Source organism: Giraffa tippelskirchi, chromosome 12, assembly GCF_054371585.1.
Source record: "Giraffa tippelskirchi isolate mGirTip1 chromosome 12, T2T-mGirTip1v1.2.pri, whole genome shotgun sequence".
Classification (NCBI taxonomy): domain Eukaryota; kingdom Metazoa; phylum Chordata; class Mammalia; order Artiodactyla; family Giraffidae; genus Giraffa; species Giraffa tippelskirchi.
In genome coordinates this window covers 20331123-20354916 of record NC_137286.1, presented here as the reverse complement: position 1 = coordinate 20354916, position 23794 = coordinate 20331123, and the positions used below count along the sequence as shown (strand labels likewise).

At 38.1% G+C, this 23794-nt stretch overlaps 1 long non-coding RNA gene across 1 annotated transcript in view; it reads left to right on the top strand.

Annotated features, from left to right (window-relative positions):
• LOC145528813 (uncharacterized) overlaps nucleotides 1–23794 on the top strand; it is a 319839-nt gene that overhangs the window by 221514 nt on the left and 74531 nt on the right. The window contains exon 5 of the long non-coding RNA XR_014070717.1: nucleotides 2728–2830. This is a non-coding gene — a long non-coding RNA (uncharacterized LOC145528813). The remainder of the gene's footprint in view (nucleotides 1–2727; nucleotides 2831–23794) is intronic.

The window sequence follows — 23794 nt, the reverse complement described above, 5'->3', positions numbered from 1 at the left end:
TGGTATTCCCATCTCTTTCAGAATTTTCCACAGTTTATTGTGATCCACACAGTCAAAGGCTTTGGCATAGTCAATAAAGCAGAAATAGATGTTTTTCTGGAACTCTCTTGCTTTTTCGATGATCCAGCAGATGTTGGCAATTTGATATCTGGTCCCTCTGCCTTTTCTACAACCAGCTTGAACATCTGGAAGTTCACGTATTGCTGAAGCCTGGCTTGGAGAATTTTGAGCATTACTTTACTAGCGTGTGAGATGAGTGCAATTGTGTGGTAGTTTGAGCATTCTTTGGCATTGCCTTTCTTTGGGATTGGAATGAAAACTTACCTCTTCCAGTCCTGTGGCCACTGCTGAGATTTCCAAATTTGCTGGCATATTGAGTGCAGCACTTTCTCATCATCATCTTTGAGGATTTGAAATAGCTCAACTGGAATTCCATCACCTCCCCTCGCTTTGTTCATAGTGATGCTTTCTAAGGCCCACTTGACTTCACATTCCAGGATGTCTGGCTCTAGGTGAGTGATCACACCATCGTGATTATCTGGGTCGTGAAGATCTTTTTTGTATAGTTCTTCTGTGTATTCTTGCCACCTCTTCTTAATATCTTCTGCTTCTGTTAAGTCCATACCATTTCTTTCCTTTATTTTGCCCATCTTTGCGTGAAATATTCCCTTGATATCTCTAATTTTCTTGAAGAGATCTCTAGTCTTTCCCATTCTATTGTTTTCCTCTATTTGCACTGATCGCTGAGGAAGGCTTTCTTATCTCTCCTTGCTATTCTTTGGAACTCTGCACTCAAATGGGTATATCTTTCCTTTTCTCCTTTGCTTTTTGCTTCCCTTCTTTTCGCAGCTATTTGTAAGGCCTCTTCAGACAGCCATTTTGCTTTTTTGCATTTCTTTTTCTTGGGGATGGTCTTGATTCCTGTCTCCTTTACAATGTCGTGAACCTCCGTCCATAGTTTATCAGGCACTCTGTCTGTCAGATCTAGTCCCTTAAATCTATTTCTCACTTCCACTGTATAGTCATAAGGAATTTTATTTAGGTCATACCTCAATGGTCTAGTGGTTTTCTCTACTTTCTTCAATTTCAGTCTGAATTTGGCAGTAAGGAGTTCATGATCTGAGCCACAGTCAGCTCCCGGTCTTGTTTTTGCTGACTGTATAGAGCTTCTCCATCTTTGGCTACAAAGAATATAATCAATCAATCTGGGGGCAGAAGGATACAAACTGACAGCAAAAGCACCCAAGCCTGGAGCAAGGCGTTATAGACAATGCAGCTGAATTCACCTCAGACCCTGAGGCCCTCACAGCAGATTGTGCGGTGCAATCGTTGACATTCATCATGTTCCTCTGAGTCATCAAGAAAATGTTACATCATAGAATTTTATAATCAGAATAGAATTTAGAGGTCATCATGTCCTCTCTATCCCAAATCACTGCTGAAATCTAAGATCTAGCTTTTCCTCTTCTGCTGAAAGTGATTGAATTTCAATATTTGAGAGACAGTTAGTTTACTGTCATTTTAGACAGCTCTGAGGGTGGTAAAAAAAAATCCCCACGTGTTTCACTAAACTCTACCTCCCTGTTAATTTCTTCCCACATGGAGTTTCTGAGAGGATGGGATAAAACTACTATCTTCTCTTCAAAACTTGGATTCTTTTTGATATGGGAGAAGAGGATAAAAAAATATGTCTGTAGAAGCTTTCAGTCCTCGAAGACCTCTGAAATACAAGGAATTTTTAAAAGAACTGAACAGCCATAGTGATAACCCCAGAAGTACCCGATCACTTGTTTTATACCTGATGGCCCATATGCCAAGCCACAGCCATGCCAGCCAGGTTCCACAGTGATGCGTCTTCTGTGTGGTTATAAATACAACTGGCAGTGATGTTTTCCCTTGCAGATGTACAACCAGTGTGCCAAGTGACACACTGCCAATCTGAAGCCCATCCTCAGGTTCATCTTGTGTACATCATAAGCACAAGTGAAAAATTGCAAAGCTCTTCCTAGAATAGGAGTGGAGCTCACCTCCACCCACAATCTCCTCACGTGATGGGGGAGGGGTTAGCACTAGCCTCAAGTACTACTCTCAATAAAAGAACGGGGGTCAGCTATAGAAATTGTTTGTGATCACTTACGAAGCTCAACTGTTTCCTAATTTTCCCTCATTATATTCATCTAAAGATACTCTTCCTTAATTTTACTTATCCACAGTCATGGAGCTTCTGACCAAGCTTGGGAAATAGATGTGCTCCACTCTCTGAAAACCTCTCAGCATCCTCTCCTTTCTTCCGTTGCCTCTGGATGCTCAGGAATGTGCCTCCCCCACCCCATAAACTGCCTCCGTGGACCAGGTTGGCACCTGAATCAGTCAGTTAACTAATATTTTGGTCTATATAATGTGTCACATACTGAGTTAAGGTAAAAGAGTAAACAAGAAAACTTAAAAGTTTGTTCTCACTGGGTTTCATAGGCTAATGGCAGAGGCAGATAAATAAGCAAGGATCTTAAGGATGCATGATGCCTTTATGAATAAAGGATGCATGCGTGTGTGCTAAGTTACTTCAGCTGTGTCCAACTCTGTGCGACTCTATGGACTGTAGCCAGGCTCCTCTGTCCATGGGATTCTTCAGGCAAGAATACTGGAGTGGGTTGCCATGCCTTCCTCCAGGGGATCTTCCCCACCCAGGGATTGAACCCACATCTCTTCTGTCTCCTGCATTTACAGGTGGGTCCTTTACCACGAGCACCACCTGGGAAGCCCATAAAGAAGTGTATGTTGGGCTATAAGGAACCTAGGAGTTGCCTGGAAGAATTTCTAGAGGAAAAAGGTAAGACCTGAGATGTAATCTTCATACCAACCTCAAGAGGTAGGAACAGTTGAAGTTTATATATTATACCTGTTTCATGTCAAAGGAGGCTTCACAAATCAATGAGGAAGAAGCAGACTGAGTATTTATGTATTTATATATATTACATACTTATATGTATTAAATACTTATAAATTGTGTATACCAATTATAGCTGGACTAGCTTACAATAGCCTGATTCTGTTAAGCATTTAGTTCATCTAACTTTCCTTGTTTAGATAGCAGACTCTGGCAGAAACCATCCTTTGAGTAACAGATCTGCTCACCTCTGCTCCATGGCTGAGTTTTAGCAGGACACAGCCACCTCCTTAGAGACTACATTTTCCAGTTTCTCTGGAGGTTGGTCATGTTACAATATTCAGGACAATAAAATGTGGGCGGAGTATTCACATGTCAGAGTATTTCACGTATCAGAGCATGTGAGACTCCTGATCATAGCTTTAAAACAATAATGTGGGTGGAGTATTCACATATCAGAGTATTTCACGTATCAGAGCATGTGAGACTCCTGATCATAGCTTTAAAGCAATGATACATCTTTGCCCCCTCCCCCTTGCCCACTTGCCTCCAGTCGGAGGATGTGAGTTATTGTGAGACAGTTCTGTCCATGTGGACAAGGGCAGCCTCGAGGGATAATGGAATGCCACCATGGCAGAATCTGGGTCTCTCTGCCTCTGGAGCAGAGTAGCCTGTCTGGTTCTGGGCTGCTATGTGAAAGCCATGGTATTCTGGCATTTGTTAAAGTAAAATAAAATGGAGACCAGACTTGAAACACCCCAAGCAGACAACACTATTTGAGCTGTGTAAACAAAATTAAATCTAGTTTATTTCATCAACATAAGTGAAAATAAACTTATTTCTTACAGATGACTCTGATAATCATAAAATATACTTGTCTTCTTCCTAAAATGAAGGAAGATAATCACTTTTAACCAATTTCCCACCATCTAGAACCCACACTGTAACAACCAATCATTGCCAGTGTTAAGCCACTCCTCATTTTCACTTTATAAGCCATCCTGTAACATCATGCCTCTGAACTACTTCTCAGCTTTTGAAGACTCCCAATTCATGAACTATTCTTTAGAGCATATGAAACTCTCATTAAATACAATTTTACTGATCTGGTTTAGGTTTTTATGGTTTCTAGATTTTTGACAGGTTTTCTCTGATATAATGTATTAGCCTGTACCCTAAGTAATATGAATTAATAGTCAACTTTCTAACAATTAATTGACTTCCAATATCATTGTTCCAACAGATAGAGAATTAACATTTTTAAGGATTTTTGTTCCTGTAACAGCTATTAATAATTAATTAACTACTAAATTAACTATATGATTATAATTTTATTTCCCATGTAATTCTGGTTCTGGAGAAAGATAGGCTGGTCTTGCATATGCAAGTGTTCTGGGTTGACATCATTACCTTGCAAGCTTGGTTAATTGTCAGTTCACCTTTGAGTGCACAGGTATACAAAATTTAGTCTCTTATTCTGCAAGACTGAGAGTCAGACTATAGTTAAAAAAAAAAAAAAGAGGGCTTCCCAGGTAGCTCAGCTGATTAAAAAATACACCTGCAATGCAGGAGGCCCCTGGGTTAGGAAGTTCCCCTGGAGAAGGGATAGGCTACCCATTCCAGTATTCTTGGGCTTCCCTGGTAGCTCAGATGGTAAAGAATCTGCCTGCAATGCAGAAGACCTGAGTTCGATCCTTGTATTGGGAAGATCCCCTGGAGGAGGGCATGGCAACCCACTCCAGTATTCTTGCCTGAGGAATCCCCATAGACAAAGGAGCCTGGTGGGCTACAGCCCAAGGGGTCACAGAGAGTCAGACACGACTGAGCAACTAAGCGCAAATACACAAACACACACACACACACACACACACACACACAAATATATATATCACTAAAGTTTTCTTTTACAAGACAAGAAACTCACCTTTCCTTGATGGACCAATTTAACTTCCTCAAAAGTTATGCATTTTACTGAGTAGCCATCATGTGAGATATGATTTTAACTTATTTGAGTTTCTATAACTCAAATAAGTTATAGAAACTTATTTCTATAAATGAAGCCAAAATAAATAAAAGCGACAATATTGTATTAGTAAAATCTCCATTTTTAAACCATTTTTCCCACAACAAAAGCAAAGGTTGCGTTTAGCCTGATTCGCTGAATTGCATGCTTCTATTTTCAGCACCCAAATTTTGCAACGTCATGGTCTTGAGCTTCTCTTTTCCCTTGACTTTTTGTTTTAACTTTTTCCTTTTTTGCTACCTCCCTATTGGATTGGCTACAGGAGAAGGGGAGGTTATTTATGTCAATTTTTAGTTATAATAAGGTAGAGTGTTTTATTTGGCAATAAAAGCTGGGCAGCAGCTGGCAGCATAAATTCATTTTCAAATAGTCTTGGCAAACAATTGAATCCAACCTCCACAACAAAACTTGAGCAGACCTCAAATGTCTGCTTTGGGGCCCACTGAAAATTTTGATGTTTTATATTACTCTGCTTAGAGTTCACATGCTGTGAGACATTCATTTTATTTTTCAGTAAAACAATGTACTGAAGGTGTATTGGAGTGTGGTGTTATTGACTATGTAGGGGGCCAAACACAAAGCAAAATAAGGTCTCTTTCTACTCCTATGATACTTAAGAGCAAGACTTTTTATGAGATGATTGTATTACTAAAGAAGCCCCATCAGTCACTATTCAGATGTTTAAATATTACAAATGGAGGCGTTGTGGCTTACATTGAATAGTTTCACCATCTGTCTCAACAGAGAACATTTGGGATTTTTTTTTTTTCATATGCTGTGTAAGCTTCTATTATGGAGGATTTCCCACAAAGGACTCTTATTTGCCTCTCAACTGAACTACACTTGATCATTTTAATGATCCAGGAAAAGGATCCAGCAAAACAAATTGTGTCGCTAACGTTCTCAAGTCAAAGGAGGAGTTTTCAATACATACCAATGCTTTAACCATTTGGGTAAGAAAAGCAGATATGTATATTCATCAAAAAAGTAAAAGCTCATTCAGATATGCCAAACCCTAGATCATTGTGCAGAGAAGATCATTGTTTAGAGAACTGTGTTGGTGTCCTTCTTGGCGAGTCAAGGAAGCACAATACAGACACTTGTAATATATGCCATTCAAAATCTAGTAGAATGAACAGCAGTGCCGAAGTTGTTGTTCAGTTGCTCAGTTGTATCTGACTCTTTGCAACCCCATGAACTATAGCACGCCAGGCTTCACTGTCCTTCACTGTCTCCCGGAGTTATTAATTTATATTACAATAAATAGCAATAGATCCCTATAAGAGGCTTCAGTATTCTGAAAAAAACATTCATCCATGGCTGTGGACTCTAAACTGAACTCAAAGCAGCTATCCACCAAGACCAGCTGAAGTTTTATAATTTCATTTTCAACACGTAAGTTTTCAAGTTGCTGAAGGCAATATTTAAGATTAAAATATTTAAGAACATTTTTCTTTAAGATTAAAATCTTAAGAAGGTTGCTGATAGCTTCACTGTAAGCATACAATGTGTTCTTTTCTTTACAAGGAAGCTTCAGTTTGTTAAAGCAAGGACATAACACAAAAGGCTTCTGGAAATAACAGATTTCCCAAACCACTGGGGATGTGGGAGGCATTTAAGCCAGTCAAACAACTGGACTGCAGGAAGTTGTCAGTATATTTCCCCAGGGATTCTTTAAAGAACTAGAAAGTGTTTCTGAAGGTGAACCAATATCATTGTAGTCATCAAAATCCAGTCATTCTACCAATTTAAATGCTAGATGTTGGTTTTAGTTTTTAAAAAGGAAGCATAAATATCCTATTCAAACTAATTGTAATCGAACTTTCATTTATCTGGTGAGTTGCACCAATAATTTTGGAGTTAGAACTTCTCTAATGCAGAGGGGAAAGAAAAATTTAAGTAAGTATATTTATAGATATTCGCACTTTCAAGAAAAGAGGACTTTAAAAGCAGAAAAGAAAAACAGAGCTTCTTGATTAACAATCAATATTCAGGCAGTTTCTAAAATGTGATTTCTGCCAAAAAACCAGAAGGCTCACGTGCTTCAAAGAAGGGCTGAAACTATATGCTTGCTAAATTGCCAGGCAGTGTGCTAAGTAAACACTTTACATAATTATTGCATTTAATCCTCAGAATTATCCTATGAGGTAGAAATGATCACCACTTTGCAAATGAGGACATGGAAATAGAGAGAGTGTATGTAATGCCCAAGATGACAGTTATAAATATAAGAACTGAGACTGAAAAATCCAGTCTAGATAATTTCAAAATCTACTTTTTTTATTATGCCATAAATTGAATGTCAGTATATATTGGCCAGACAGTAAAAATGACTTTGCATAATTTTATTTAAAAAATTAATGCAACATAACCCTAAAAAATAACCCATTTTAGCAAGCTGGAGGCTAAAAGCAATTTAACACTGAATTTACAGCTATACTCACTGAATTTCATTTGGTTTCCAACCCCTCCCTCCTTTTCTTCCTGACTACAGGTGGACTGACTCCCAGTCCAGCTTAGATCCACAACTCATATCTTGGTCTTAGTTGGGATAAGTTTCAGTAAAGGGGCCACAAATCTATGTGCGGTAAATGAAATAATTCACCCCTTGTCCCCAAATATGTACACATCCTAATCTGCAGAATCTGTGAATACTTGTTATCCAGGTGGACCCAATGCAGTCACAAGGGTCCTCATAGAAGCCAAAAAGACAAGGAAACGAAGCCCTGACTGCCAGCAGAAGTAGCAAAATTGTGCCAACACCTTAATTTTAGAACTTCTGACTTCCAGAATTGTAAGATAATGAATTTTGGTGATTTGTTATAGCCGCAATAGGGAACAAGTACACTGGGTCCTTGCCTCAGCCCCTCCATGCAAATCTTGGCTCTGATTCAGAGCTCCAGGTCTGAAAAACAGGTCTTTGTTTTGGTCCCAGTGTCTCAGTCTGCATTGCTGAACATCCCAGATCTTAGCCTTTCCAGAGATGTTTTTTTTGCCCAAGCGACTTAAGAAACAAGTGCAGCTGGAAAAAGGAAGGTACTCACAGTTATCATTACACATTTCCCACTGAACAAGTGGTAGAACAAAAATAAATCTTTGTTCTATATATTATGTTGAGGACAGTCTTCGGAAAAATGAGCTTTGTTTCCAAAGATATATTGAATTGCTATTATTTTGGTGAAAGTTTTGGGTACATAACATGGGTGTGGAGTAACACAAAGGCCCACCTGTTAACCCAACACTTTAGAACTCAGCTTTGGCGTAGGGGCTTGAGCTTCCTCCTTTTAGGGGACCGGGGTATCTGAGCTAATGCTTTCTCTTCCTGAAAACATTTTCCAGGCCAGCTGGCTGATTCTGAATTTCTTGTGTTTATAACTATAACATTTTTATTTTGAGATGTGTATTCTTATCTCATTTTTTATCAGTACAAAGTATTATATGAGATAGCTTGAACTTTGCCTAGTACAGTTTTCCCAAATGTGAACAATTTCACTTCACAATGCTCACCTTCCCCAGCTCCCTTTTCTTTTATGGAAATTGAGGAAACAATCTCTCCTTTACTGCTCTGTAAATCATAGTATTCTATATAGGTCAAGAGAAGGAATATGAGTTATCTGTAATTCTGTTAAATCCATGATTGGTGTTTATCCTGATAGTAAAATGAAAAGTTACTTTACTAAGTTATTTATCCATAACCAAAATACATTGTAATTTAGTCTTCTGACTTGCCGGCTTGAGTAGAGAGGCAGATGCTCTCCTAAGGTTTATTTTTGTCACAGGAACAAGATGATTTCAAGCTTCAGTAGAAAGCAGTTTATTAACTCACTGGGGAGTCAATTTTCATTCCAATCCCAAAGAAGGGCAATGCCAAAGAATGTTCAAACTCCCATTCAACTGCATTCATTTCACACGCTAGTAAGATTATGCTCAAAATCCTTCAAGCTAGGCTTCAGCAATACATGAACTGAGGACTTCCAGATGTACAAGCTGGGTTTAGAAAAGGCAGAGAAAGCAGAGATTAAATTGCCAATATTTGTTGGATCATAGAGAAAACAATGTAATCCAAAAGAAAAAAAAAAAAAAACACCAAAATCTAATTCTGCTTTATTGGCTATGCTAAAGCTTTTGTGTGAATCACAACAAACTGGAAAATTCTTAAAGAGATGGAAATACCAGACGACTTTACCTGTCTCCTGAGAAACTTGTATGGAGGTCAAGAAGCAACAGTTAGAACTGGACATGGAACAAAGGACTGGTTCCAAATTGGGAAAGGAGTACCAAAAGGCTGTATATTGTCACTCCGTTTGTTTAACTTCTATGTAGAGTACATCATGAGGAATGCTGGACTGGATGAATCACAAGCTGAAATTCAGATTGCTGGGAGAAATATCAGCAACTTCAGATATGCAGATAATATCATTCTAACACTGGAAAGTGAAGAGGAACTAAAAAGCCTCTTGATGAGAGTGCAAGAGGATAATGAAAAAGCTGGCTTAAAACTCAACATTCAAAAAACTTAGATCATGGCATCTAGTCCTATCACTTTATGGCAAAGAGATGATGAAAAAGTGGAAACAGTGACAGATTTTATTTTCTTGGGCTCCAAAATCACTGTGGACATTGACTGCAGCCATGGAATGAAAAGATGCTTGCTCCTTGGAAGGAAAGTTATGACAAACCTAGACAGCATATTAAAAAGCAGAGACATTATTTTGCTGTCAAAGGTCTGTCTAGTCAAAGCTATGGTTTTTCCAGTAGTTATGTAAGGATGTGAGAGTTGGACCATAAAGAAAGTTGAGCCCCAAAGAACTGATGCTTTCGAACTGTGGTGCTGGAGAAGACTCTGGAGAGTCCCTTGGACAGCAAGGAGATCAAACCAGTCAATCGTAAAGGTAATAAACCCTGAATATTCACCGAAAGGACTGATGCTTGATGCTGAAATTGAAGCTCCAATATTTAGGCCACCTGATGCGAAGAATTGACTCAATGGAAAAGACCCTGATGCTGAGAAAGATTAAAGGCAAAAAGACAAGAGGGTGGCAGGGGATAAGATGGTTAGATAGCATCACTGACTCAATGGACATGAATTTGAGCAAACTCTGGGAGATAGTGAAGGACAGGGGAGCCTGGCTGCAGTTCATGGGATAGCAAAGTGTTGAACACAACTTTGCAACTAAACAACGATTGGGGAGTGCAAGGGCTTTCAGTTTGGCTGAATCCCAGGGATTAATCTGCATTGTGGGGCTTCTTGCTCACTCTCTCTAGCTCCTATGTCTGTTCCCACTGTATGCTGACTTTATCCTTTTTTCCTGCAGATAAGCATTTTCTGGGGAAAATGCACATACTTTCCCCTCCCCTGTTTACCCTCTGTATTTAGCAGGCCAAGGGGAAGGGAAGTTCTTTCAACTTCATTTTACCAGCATCCGTATATCAACTCCAGATAACTCTAATTGGTCTCACTGATCTATGATCTGTGGGCTCACTCCCAAAGCAATTACTGGTTCTAGGAGAATGAAATAGTGTAGTTGGATAGGATAGGCCTCTATCAGATGGCTAGAATGGAGCAAAGAGCTCCATTCTAGAATGGAGCTGAAACTAAACATGTTGATGGGGTGTTGGTGGCCAGTCTTAGGAAAAAACCTATCTCTATTTTTGTGTTTGTAGAGCTAACTATAATACTTGACCAATAGTGGTACTATTGGGTGAGTTGAATTAAACTGAATTGCACTACATTTTAGCTTTCATTCTTATGAGTTGTCATAGTACAGTAGTCAAGAGCATCACTCTGGAGTGAATTGACGGGGTTTACATATTGGCTCTGTCTCAGTTTCCTTATTTGCAAAAGGGGATAATAAGGGTACCCATCCTTTAGGGTCCTTTGTCCAGAGGAGTCAGTACAGTTAAAGCACTTAACATAATCTGGAGTATATAAAAATCAAAAGAAAGTTGCACATTGTATTTGTATAATTTCACTCTGTGTGTATGTATACAAATTTATTTACCCAGATTTTCTTATGTGAGTGTATGTATATACATGTATATATGTATATATGCATATGCATGTATAAACACATACATAATACTTATCAAAACATATGTATTTGAATGGATGAAAACCATGCATATGTTATATTTATATCCTAGTAAAGTATCAGACTCTTTGCTAGATTTTGTGGATTCAAAGATGAAGAAGATATATCCCTTGCCCTTAAGGAACTCATAAATATAGACATTAAGAATATTTCTGTCTCTCACTCACTCACACACACATATACACACACATACACATACACACACACACACTCTAACCAAGCTGGAAATCTTTCCAAGGAAATGTTTGTCATATGTTAAAAAACCATGATAGAAATGTCAAGTGAACTGGGTTCTAGTCCTAGTTTTTCCATCCTCCTTCAAGTTTACATTTGATAACTTTTCTGACAATTCAGTTATACTAACTGAACTTAGAGTTAAGTATCTAAGAAAATATACCCATATGGAACAAGTCCAGGCATTAATACAAATGGCATATTTGTAAACTAAAATGAAACAAAACAGGGATAAGAATAGGGTGGCACGTTCCCCCCAGAAGTATGGTGGCCTGTCTTAGGAAAAAATTTCTCTCTTTTTATTTTTGTTTTCCTAGAGCTACACAATAATAAATGTGTGTAATAAATGTTGGGTGAGTTGAATTAAACTGAATTTCTAACCAGGACTTATTGGAAAGACAGTTCGAAGCCAAACACATATATATATAATATAGTCTTAGCCTATCTTCTCCAATTTTGAAGATTACCTTTTCTTAATTAAGTACCTTACTTATTTCCCAAACCTGCAGAAAATAAGAAATTCTAAATAAGGATAAAAGTAACTTACCTTTTCCATTTACAGAAGTGTATTAACTATACATGCATTTATGGTTCAATAAAGTGATTATCCATATATTCTTTATCCAGAATAAGTAGAGCCTTTGTCAGTATTTTAGGTGTTCCCTTCTATGTCCCTCCCCAATTCCATTCCCTCCTTATCCCCCACTATCTTGCCTTTTATAATAAACATCCACCTGGGTTCTTTATAGTTTTATCCCATGTTACCTTTGCTTGTTTGTAAGCATTGGGTAAATTGAAACTTACTTAATAGATAATTTCCTGACTTGTTGCTTTATTTTGGAGATTTGTGTTGTGCATATAGTGACAGTTCATTGATTTTCACTGTTGTTTTATTGAATATACCTTAATGTATTTATCTATAGAACTGTTGTCTTTTGTCAGTTATATTAATTGAAACTATCTTCTTCCTATTCTGTGTCTTGTATTTTCACTCTCTTTATAGTATTTGATGGACAAAATTTCTTAATGTGATTGGTTGAAAAATTTTCAGCTATAGCTTGGGCATTTTGTGGATTGTTAAAATTTCTTACCCCAAAGTCTTAAAAAAATTATCTCATATTTTCTCCTAAAAGTTTTGTACTTTTGCCTCTTACTTTAGGTTTTAAGTCTGCCTAGAGCTGATTTTCCTCTATATGTGCATAGGGCAGTGGGAAGGAGATAAGCATCCATATTCTTCCCCATCTTGACTTCAAATGGATAGCCAGTTGTCCTAGAATAATTTATAGCAAAATCCATCATTTATCCACTTGTTTGTAATGTCAGAGCATTCCTTCATCCGTTGTTCATACATGTTTGAGTCTGTTTCTACGATTTAATATATTTTTTCTATTTATCTGCCCCTGTGCCAAAACCATGGACTTCCAGTTGTTCAAGCTGGTGTTAGAAAAGGCAGAGGAACCAGAGATTGCCAACATCCACTGGATGATCAAAAAAGCGAGAGAGTTCCAGGAAAACATCTACTTCTAAAGAGCCTCTTGATGAAAGTGAAAGAGGAGAGTGAAAAATATGGCTTAAAACTCAACATTCAGAAAACTAAGGCCATGGCATCTGGTCCCATCACTTCATGGAAAATAGATGGGGAAACAATGGAAACAGTGACAGACTTTATTTTTTTGGTCTCCAAAATCACTGCAGATGGTGAGTGCAGCCATGAAATTAAAAGATGCTTGCTCCTTGGAAGAAAAGCTATGACCAACCTAGACAGCATATTAAAAAGCAGAGATATTACTTTTCCCACAAAGGTCCATCTAGTCAAAGCTATGGTTTTCCAGTAATCACCTGTAGGTGTGAGAGTTGGACTATAAAGAAAGCTGAGTGCTGAAGAATTGATGCTTTTGAACTCTGGTGTTGGAGAAGACTCTTGAGGGTCCCTTGGACAGCAGGGAGCTCAAACCAGTCAATCCTAAAGGAAATCAGTCCTGAATATTCATTGGAAGGACTGACAGTGAAGCTGGAACTCCAATGCTTTGGCCACCTAATGTGAAGAACTAACTCATTGGAAAAGACCCTGATGCTGGGAAAGATTGAAGACGGGAAGAGAAGGGGACAACAGAGCATGAGATGGTTGGATGGCATCACCGACACAATGGATATGAGTTTGAGTAAACTCTGGGAGCTGGTGATGGACAGGGAGGCCTGGCTTGCTGCAGTCCATGGCATCACAAAGTCAGACATAACTGAGTGACTGAGCTGACTGTGCCAAAACCACATTACCATACCTACTATAGTTTTATTTATTTATTTATTTATTTTTGGCTGTGTTAGATCTTAGTTGTGGCACTCAGGATCTTTGGTGCTCAGGCGTCCCTCTAATTGTGGCCTGAGGGCTCCAGAGCGTGTGGGCTCAGTAGCTGTGACACACGGGCTTAGTTGCCCCATGGCATTTGGGATCTTAGTTCCCTGACCAGGGATCAAGCCCATGTCCCCTGTATTGGAAAGCAGATTCTTAACTACAGGATCACCAGGGAAGTTCTCTACTATACTTTTATACTAAGACTTGATAACTGGGATAACAAGTCCTCTACTTTTTCTTCAAGAGCATCATGCAGAACCATATGTTTGCATAAAATTCCAGGTCATGCAAGATGAAGGTGCCAGCATCCACTGAGGCTGCTATTTCTTACACAAGTAGGGTGGAACCACAGTTTGGAGAGCATCGAGCTATGTTGCTGGGCCAGCTCCTTTCTCCTCGGCATGTGTTTGCTCTTTGCTTCTTCTTCTAGCTTGTACAGTGCATTTCTTTATGAGAAAAGTGCATTGTCTTTATGAGCTTATTCATGAATGAACTCTATAGCATTTCCTATGTAGAGAGAAATTGGACGAAATTGCTTCTAACAATGAAAGCCAATGTTTTCATAGTGAGAGAATCAACAGAAAAATCTTATTTATGAAAACTTATATTGACTTGGTTGCCAAAAAATGATGCCTGGATCTGTGGGTATAGCCATTCACTAATCTTCTATGCATCTCCTTAACTCAGTTTGAGGTTCCTTATGGTAGATAGTGCTTATTTCTTAAGAGCTTTTACAGTAACAAAGCTTGGCCACACTGATCAGAACAAGAGGAAGGAATGGAGGGGGGGAAACATAATAGCACCAGCCAGAAATCTGGTTACTGACTTGAAGATGTTTGTTGGCCTCACACCTACTCTATTTTTAGTTTATTATCTGAAAAATGTCAACGACCTGGGCAGTATAAGTTCTATGATTCTAGATACAGCTGTAAAATTACAAGACGTATACGAAGGAATATTTCTTGTTCAATTTTCTTCATCTCATATATTTTCTCCCCCTATTCTTTGCCTTACAAACATTTTTTTATTAATCTTTAAGTTATGAGGCCAGAACTCTTACATGACTTGATAGATTTTTTCTGCTTTTTTTTTTTGCCTATTTTTCTACACTTGTCAACCAGTGTGATTTTTTAAATATTTTTTTGAAAATTATAGGCATAGCCTGTAAACTTACAATTGCTATTTTTATTTCATGTTGCCAAGTGATATTTTGAGCCATATACACAGACCTGAGCGTTGCAGTTTAGGATTTTAGAAACACAGAGTCATTGTTTCTCCCCCAAGTTTTCACATTTATTTTTAATAAAATATTTCCATCTTAATTGTAATATTTAACAGGTAAAAAATGGTCAGCTCTTCCTTGTTTTAGAATGAAACAAACCACAATGATCTCAGGCCATATTCTGTTAAAGGGAGAAGCAAAAAAAAAAAAAATCATCTATATTAACTTTTTTAGGCAGACCAGAATCCATTAAATAATTTGTTACTCTAGTTTGGGAAATGTCACCTTGTTGACCTAAAAGAGTTCTTCTAACTCTGGAAGAACAACAATTTATTCAACACATAAGGGAACAAGGCTACTGTAACTTAAAATAAAGGCAAATGTAAGTTCACATGAGAATGGATGAATGCCATTATGGATTGTGTCCTAGTTCTTATTCTTCAGTTTCTCACTAGTGTGCATGGAAAACAAATGGGTGATTTCTTCCAAAACAACTTAAGTGAAGGTGACCAAGGGCATGAATTTGCCTAAAGGTGGAAATGCTGACCTAGCCACCTGTCATCCAACATTTTACTTAAAGCCCTATTGTAATTTTCTATTGACTCCTTAGTGAACTTAAAATGTTAATGTACCTGAAGGTACCGGACTTTCTCCCAGTGATCAATAACATAATTCAACAAGTCTAACATTTCTGAATGAGCAGATGAAGCTTATCTTTTTATGAGCTACTTAAACACACAAACCAAAACAGTGAAATTATCCTAAATAATTATTGATCAGTAAAAAGTGTACTATGCTAACACCTCATCTTAAAGCTAAATGTCAATAAAGACTTCAGTTAGTAAATATTTTCATTACAAAATTCAATTTTATTGATCTTTTTTTGCATAATATATTTATATTAAAATTTATAAATTGAGTCTACATATTTTAGTACCAATTTTAAAAAAGTAAAAAATGAATTCTCTGATTGCTGTTGCCATGTTTACGAAGACACTGATAAATATGGGGCAAGACTTGTTTTAAATGTATGAATCTTACTGATTTCTCATTGGGTGTTTGCACGTAAACGGCTAAATTGTTTGGCAACCTCTTCTGGGGTTGCCTCTGTCCTCACTACCAACGGTAGATTCTTCTTTAGCTTTGTTCACTTTTCATTAACAACTTGATTTAATGAAATCTTTAAAAAGGTATTTAGCTTTCTCATTCATTTCAGATGAAAATGGTAGTGTAATTATTACTACTTTCAAATTTGTCTGGCTTTAACTTTCCTCATCTTTATAATCTGGTGCTTTCAAATGAAATTTTAATTATGCATAAAATTAATAAAGAGCAGTTTATATTACCATTGGGTGTCAAGTGGTTGGTGATACATAGAAGGCTGGATCATTGATGAATTTTTTATAACAAGAAAAATAATTAAATGGCCATATCAAGGAGGGATTCATTGAAATATTATTCATTATCAAGGAGGAATTATTGAAATACTACTTCTTACTCAGAAGCATTTTGTTCAGCTATGTGAAAATGAAAATTGAAAAGAGTTATACACAGGTAGTTGGGGTAGGTGACTGATTTTTGGCTTTATGCACCAGAAATCAATCAAACAGCCTTTGTGTGGTTGTGGGACTTAAAATATGATGGGGAAAATATTGTACAAGGAAGAATTAGAAGTACACTGCCCCAGCCCACCAGGAAGCTGTGTGTGAACACTGAAACAACATCAATACACACAGATAGGGGGTAAATCTGTTAGAATGAATTAGATAAAAGGAAAAAGTGGATGGCTGTTTCTTTGGGATTTCCAGAATGTGATGAAAAAATAGGTCATGTCCACTGGGACATGATTCAGTGAGCTGCAATATCACATTTGTAGTAGAATCAGTGTTTACACTGTGCTCAAATACAAAGGGTAATACTTTTGTTTTCCTCTTATTTTCTTATTATTGTTTTTCTGTGCATAGAAGGTGGGACTTAAAACCCACATATCTGAAAGATGCAATTCCGATTTTTAAACATTTTGCCATATGTGCAAGCATATGTATTACCCATTCTGTTTGAACCACTTTAAAGAAAAAGATAATTTGAGAAACATAATGTTAAATCAGATTTCTATCAGTTATTTTAAATTTTGGTATCTAGCTCAGGATGTCATACATTTATTCATGCATTAGATACATGTTGAGCATTTATTAAATATCAGGCACACACAGTAGGTATATATGTATTTATTTCATTTGATTTAAATAACAGGGATTTAAATAATAGTGAGCCAGCTAGCTAAGAACTTGTGTTCAGGTATTAACACAGCATAGAAAAATCTTGGCCCATCTATGACAGCAGAAAGCTTGAAAGCACTGTTGGCATTTATAGTTTACTTGGAGGAGAGCATTAGAAAGTTCAGGAGATTTTTTTCCCCTAGGTTTTGAAATATGCTGGAGAAAGTACATATCAAAGAAAAGCACCTACAATATTTATAGAGAAGGGTAAAGTGAAAGCATTTGGTAAAAAAGCATTCTCCAACAAATAAGAAACAGTGCTTGACCTTCGCTTTCTCCAAGTCGTTAGTCGTAAGGCTGCTCCCTCTGCTGGGTCATTTTTATTTTGAATTCACTCACACTCACGTGATTCCAGCCCTGTTTGGTGGGGCTGGAGGCCTAGCCCCTAAGCTGTGAGGTAGTGGCCAAGGAGAAAGGGTCTGGTTCTCTAATTGCTGCTGGAATAGACCTGAAACTCTCACCAAATGGCATTTTTCTAGCTCTTCTCTTAATCTCCTCCACCTTGACCATTCCTCAATCCAGATCTTGCCTCAGCCCAATCTGTTTCTATACACGGCTTCTGAGACTCAGTTTTAGAGCCATTTCCCTTGATAACAAGCCATTCTGGAAATTGTTGTTAACCTAATTTTCCTAGAATAAAATGGTGATGGGATAGGCAGAGGCTGTGTGAATGCTGTGCTCAGTCACGTCTGACTCTACAGCTCCATGGACTGTAGCCCACCAGGCAAGAATACTGGAGTTGGGGGGCCAGTTCTTCCAGGAGATCTTCCTGACCCAGCGATCTTGAATGAAAATAGTGATCGATAAGTAGAGAAGTGTTTTCTTTCTAACACATTTCTCCCAAAAGTTCTAAGTCCTCTTCCCCATCTTTGAGGGAGAGTTGGGGGGGGTGTCAAAAGAGTGGGGGGGTTGTGCACACATCATAGTAATTGGATTTCAGGTTCACCTTTTCTGGTCTAGGCAGAATGTTAGTTTTATGTTTCTAAGCCAGGAGAAATTTTGGCCTCTGTGTTTATTTGGAGCTCTTGATCTTGGGCATGAGGCCTGGACTTCCTCAGTTAGTGCCTGTGGATCTCTTACCAATGTTTGATTAGGGCGTCTTAAAAAAGCCGGAGATATGAGCAGAAAGACACATACCACACACAAGCAGGTGGGCTAGGTATAAAAAAATGACAAAAATTTAAAATTAAAAGAATGCAAGAAATCCTATGAAAGAGAGAAAGCATTCCTTATGCATATAGGGGCTGACTATCTCTGTTCCTAGAGCCTATGTGGCATGGTGATAAAAATTTTGGGAAAAGAGGACCTGAGAAGCATACACATTTTATCGGTGAGTTCTTTACCAGTAGTCTGCTGTGAATTAGCTGCATATCCCTAAAGAACGTCTCAGTTTTCTTGTTTGTAGATTGTGTGATCTTTAGGGTTTTTCCTGGGCTTTCCTGGTGGTTCAGATGGTAAAGAATCTGCTCACCTTACTCATAATGAGAATAATAATAACTCATTATTTACTGAGAACCTACTGTATTTGATATAATTCTCCCAAGCAGTGATCAATTTCTTTATTGAAAGATGAAGAGATTGTGGTTCAGATGTCCAGTGCTTATCAACAGCCCTGTATTACATATACAGAATATTTTAACAAGATACAAAAGGTTAAAAGAATTGCTTGAGTATTAGTTGCTCAGTCATGTCTAACTCTTTGCCACCCCATGTACTATAGCTCACCAGGCTCCTCTGTTCATGGAAAATTCCAGGCAAGCATACTGGAGTGGGTTGCCATTTCCTACTCCAGGGGATCTTCCCGACCTAGGAACTAATACTTAGCAATGCATGAATTATTTGTATATTGCAAATTTATTGCCTGATCTTATTTTAGTAAGTGTTTATTTATGAGCCTATTACTCAGCAAGGGTTAAAAGTAGGATGCAAAACACTAGACTGAGGCAAGGAGATCATCCCAGGAATGCTGGTGGATCCCTCCACCTCTGTGAGCCATTCCCATCATCCCTGAACCAGACTAGAGTTTCTGAATACAGACTAGAAAGATTGAGTAGTGAAGCTCCATATATATATGAGATGTCATAAAAGTTTGTATTAATATATGTCTTGTGTTAATATGTATGATATTCTGAGGAGAGGACCCCAAACATTTACTAATGTCTAGGACAATGGTTTTTAACCAATAAAGATTGAACATCACTATTCTAGATGATTTTGAAGGAAATTTTACTCTCTGACTTGGTGTTTAGATCTGCAGATTGTCTTGGTTCTCCATGCTTTTCTATTTGTGAGCCTTTTTCTGAGACTCATTGGGGTTTTTTGTTTGTTTTTCATTTGTTTGCTTGTTTGTTTTCAATTCTCTGTCTACAGTGGCCCACGTGAGGGGCACTTTGTCTGGTATTTCAGAAACATTCTTCTAAGTCCTTGTATCAACACTCTTTAAAACTCCACCTGAGCTCTATCACAAAGACCTCAGGCCAGAGATATAAATAGGAATGCATCAAATATCAAGACTCCCACAAAGAAGACTATATCCAACTCAAACAACCTAGTCTTTGCTTCATAATGTAGGATGAAGTATGGGGCATGATCTGAAGAACTCAGGTACACGAATCATTTACAAAGCACTGTGCCTGCTCCTATTTTCTAAAAGACATACTGATGAATGAAACTTCTCAAATGGGAGAGCAGCATCCCTAGCATATTCGACAACCAGGGCAGATCACTTTTCAACAAACATTACTTTATATAATGAAATGGTTCTCAGTGACAATTATGCAATGAAACATATGATAATAATAATGGCCAGAAAATAAATATTCATTACTGCAAAAATTAATTAAATACTAAGCCCAAAAAAAGAGAAAGGGAAAAAAAGCAATGGGTTAATACTATTTAATTATATTAACATCCTTTCTTAAAGAAAAAGAGGAAGGCACACACACACACAAAACTCTTCCAAAGGGTGAAATCCAGAAGATTAAGAGAATGATCTGTACTTAGAATGACAGGATTGAAGAAACTCACATTCTATTACTTCAGGTTTACAATCACTGTGATGTCACTGCTTATTTCCAATCTAGTATTTAAATACAGAAATATGTAATACCACAGGGGTTGCAGACACGAACTAAGCCTGAAGCAAATTTAAATAATTCTGATCTCTGGCAAACTTATTCTTGTATTGGAAATGTGCTTCCGAGTCCTAGAGGGAAAGTATAATTGGAAATTCTCTGAATTAACGTCCATGTAGAAATTAGTTTTTATTAAATGATAAGGGCTTCCTAGGTGATGAAGTGGTAAAGAATTCGCCCACCAATACAGGAGACACAGGAGATGTGGGTTTTATCCCTGGGATGGGAAGATCCCTTGGAGTAGGAAATGGTAACCCACTCTAATATTCTTGCCTGGAAAATTCCATGGACAGAGGAGGCCAGTGGGCTACAGTCTATGGGGTTGCAAAGAGTTGGACATGACTTAGCGTGCACTCACGCCTGCTCTCACACACACACACACAATAAAAATGTACCAATGTGAACTTTATGGATATATCAGTAAACTCAGCTGTAACTATAACAATTGTTGGAGCATAAGCCAATACAGTGCTTTTCTCAATGCTGAGTATTTTATCACTGACAATGCTTAGCACTGACAATGGTGTGTGGTGATAATAAAAGCAGATGAGCCTTTTGTTGGTTTTATCACTTTTAAATACACTAAAATCAATTCACCCCTTTGGTGCCTATAACCAATAGGGACCAATACCTGCCCTTGATAGGTCAGGAGGAGAGAAGAAGAAATAACTTTTAGCTTTTTAAAAATAATTTACATTTACTTTTAAAAGAAGCATGTTATGAATTATGTTACCAAACAGCTTTTCATGCTGCCCAGGATGCTAACTTACACAAAGTTACCAAGCTTACAAAATTTTCCAGAAGGATAAGATCTATGAAAAGCATTTGACTTGCTTCCAATAAATATATGGTGAATGCCCCAAGATTTTAGGTCATCTGATGCTGTAGCAATCAATTCCTTCTGTTTAGGAAGGTATCGGGCTTCGCTGGTGACTCAGATGGTAAAGAACCACCTGCAATGCAGGAGAGCTGGGTTCGATCGCTGGGTCAACAAGACCCCCTGGAGAAGGAAACTGCAACCCACTCCAGTATTCTTGCCTAGAGAATCCCATGGACAGAGGAGCCTGGTGGGCTACAGTTCATGGAGTTGGAAAGAGTCAAACACGATGGAATGACTAACACTTTCAGGAGGGTATCAGATGGAGGTCACAGCTGTGCCAGACACTGTCCCGGAATCTCTAAATGCTGACATGATGTCTAAACCACGACATCTCTAACAGTAGACAGAAAATTATGTTTGTCATTCTCTTTTAGGAGCAGAGTTAAAATGAAAACGTGTGTCGTGTTGACCATTGCCTTCTTTTTCCATTGATTTTACTAAATGACAGAGACTAGGTGTGAAGATGAGGAAGGTTTAACAATCCAGGCGATGGGTGATGAGAGTTTAAAGACAGAGAGTACAGCTCCATTAGTGGAAACTTGCAGTCTGACATTAGTTATGTTTTCATTAAGTTTGTGGTAAATAATTTAGTGTTGCTCCAGCATTTAAGCCGAAAGATATACAATTACCATGATTTGTGCTGAGATAGTTTTGCCTCTGCCCACACCAATCTTGCCTGCAAAAGCAGAATTTCTACCACTGCGTTAGAGACCAGAACATAGCTCTTATTCTGACACTTTGGAAAAAGACCTTTTCAAGTTTTATTTGGAGTAACTGAAGACTTTGTGGGTTTGGGGAGTCTGAACTATTCAGATGCTTGCTCATTTTTTAAAAAGGGCTCTTAGCAAAAAATACCCTAAAACATCTGGAATGTTATTAATAGTTTCAACTAACTCAACTTGTATAAACAATTTGTATGTGTGAATTTGAAGCAGAATGTACTAGTCTTTCTTTTCTGAGAGGTAAAACGGTCTATTTTGTTTGCAGAACAATGTGAGTTATATGCAAAAGGATTTCTAAGAGCAGAGTAGGGAATATTGAGTGTTTTTAAGGCTGACGGTTTTTTTTTTCCCCTCTAGCATTACTCACAGCCTTCAATATGCTAATTTGCATTCAGTATGCTAATTACATCCAAGACAGATGGGGATATAGTATGATGTGTTTCCGAATTGACTACAGAATTCTCTCTCTCTTTTTTTTTTTACAAAGTATCTTTTGGAATTCTGCATTCCAGAGAACCCACTTTGAGAAACTCCTGATCTCTCTTCACTAGGTCTCAGATGGAACCCAGGGGAATATGGTATGTTTTTCTCTCTGTGATTCTATCAGATTCCAAATCTTCCACTTAGAAATGTGGGTCTCATATTTTCCTGATACTATCAAGGGAGATCACCAGACACAATCAGGTGCTTCCTGGCTACATTCCTTTGTTATTAGGATCAGACAGTCTCTAACATGTTCCCTAAGGAAATAGGATGCCACGGGAAGAGCATGAGCTTGAAATAGTATTTTAATGCCTCAATCAATGACTGTCATATCATAGAGGTGTAGTAAATATCAGTTAGGTCCTCTTCCCAGTTCTTTGTTTGAAAAGTAAAGATTTCTTTATGTTAAATTTGCTTCAAACAGAATAATATTGAGTGTACTACTGAAAACTCACTAAATGCTATTTGTTGTTCAGGGCATATGATTGTAGCCCACTTTAGATAAAGAAACGTTAAAATGATTTGGTAATAAGACAGTCTCATCTATGAGACAAAAGCAATCAACATATATTTATTCTCAAATCATATTCATGCAATCTGCCAGTCCCAGCTAAGGAGAGTGACTTCTGGACTTCCCTGGTGGTACTGTGGGAAAGGATCCACCTGCTAATGCAGGGGACAGGGGTTCGATCCTTGGTCCAAGAAGATTCCATATGCTGAGGGGCAACTAAGCCTATGTGCCACAACTACTGAGCCCACATGCCACGAGTACTGAAGCCTGTGCTCCTAAAGCCGGTGCTCTGCAGCAAAGAGAAGCCGCTGCAATGAGACGCCTGTAGACCCTGCTCGCCACAACTAGAGAAAGCACACACACAGCAACAAAGACCCAAAAATAAATAAGAGAGTGATTTCCAAGAGAGGTTTTGAAAAAATGATGATGATGATACTCACTCAGTTGTGTCTGACTCGTTGAGACTCATAGACTAGCCAGCCAGGCTCCTCTGTCCATGGAATTCTCCAGGCAAGACTACTGGAGTGAGTTGCCATCTGCTTTTGAAAGAATAGACAGTTTGACCTAATCATCATTGTCTTGGATCATCCAGTTGTACAAAGTCAATTTGAAGCCAAGACATTTATAAGAAAAAATCATGTTATTTGGAATTACAATGGAATTTGGAATTACTTGATCTGATGCATTACATTTCTAGCTTTTGCTCAAAACTCTCACTAGAGATTTGAATTTGTTCCAAACTTTAAGATGTATGCCCTATAACTACCAATGTTATCAAACCCAGGTTCATGTGCCTGATGCACAGTTAGGCCTAACACACTGAAATACCAGAGTTTGAAGTCAGTTTGGTCGCTCATTCGTGTCCAACTCTTTGCAAACTCACGGACTGAGCATGCTAGTCTTCCCTGTCCATCACTAACTCCTGGAGCCTGCTCAAACTCATGTCCATAGAGTCAGTGATGCCATCCAACCAT